This window comes from Sinocyclocheilus grahami, unplaced genomic scaffold (assembly GCF_001515645.1).
Source record: "Sinocyclocheilus grahami isolate Dianchi unplaced genomic scaffold, SAMN03320097.WGS_v1.1 scaffold2182.1, whole genome shotgun sequence".
NCBI classification, from domain to species: Eukaryota; Metazoa; Chordata; class Actinopteri; order Cypriniformes; family Cyprinidae; genus Sinocyclocheilus; species Sinocyclocheilus grahami.
In genome coordinates, this window is record NW_015507361.1 from 4,608 (window position 1) to 5,670 (window position 1,063).

Sequence of the window (1,063 nt, forward strand, 5' to 3'; positions counted from 1 at the left end):
ACGAGAATGAACGAGCAAAACTCCCGCGGCGAATAGAACGGCTTGCAATTAATGAAGAGCACTTCTAGATCTGAACAGCACATCTTCTTTAACACAGTTACATGTATGACGTTAAAGTATGATGTTCACAACAAAAGACAAAAAGTAGATACAGAGTAAAATTAGAATGAGATCTAAGTCGAATATTTGAAGATCATCAATACAGCACTGCCTGTGAAAACAAATTTACTGCACTGCTGTGGGATCTGTGTTTGTTCTCTAGTGCATTCTGGTTCCACTGTATTCATAACTGCTGTGTCTTTCCTCATTGATGAATGGCCGAGGGGCATGTGCGGCTGCCAGGGGAGTGTTTTATGTAAGAGATAGCTAATCCCATTACTCTCCTAGCTGGAACAAAGCATTGTGCTGCACTACCAGAGGCTGAGAGCTCTGGCCCGTGACTGCAGCATTATAGCGAGAGAGGAAGGGAAGAGCCATCCCACCGTAACCTCCATGGATGACTTTGAATCACTCTCACAAATATCATATCAATGTTATTTTATGAAAAAGAATACTGTGTGTATGCATTCAAGAGAAAGACAGTGAAGAACATCAACTGTCTAAAGTCCGAGATAATACTCATAATAATACCCCACTGTATGAATGAATCAAATAACCAGGTTCTGAAACAAAAAAAGGCTCAGGGAAAGATAGGATGTGTAAGATGTAATCTGTATTCATGCTGGTAATAAAAATAAATAATCAATTAATCAATTAATTAACAAAAACGAATAAAAATACCATCTTCAGCAATAATAGTAAATAGTAAAAATAGTGGTTTCGTCATTTAATAAAAAAAAACACTTGAATATTGTCCTTACAATGTGAAAAACATCTTAAAAGTTACAAAATTAATTTTGAATCACGAAAATCATTGTTTTTTTGGGGTTTTTTGTTGAACCATGACTGACCTTGACATGTCATGAAAATCATATTTTAAATAAAATCTAAAATAAAGTATAAAGTATAAAATATTATTATTATATATTAATATGAATAAATAAATACATAAACTATATATTTA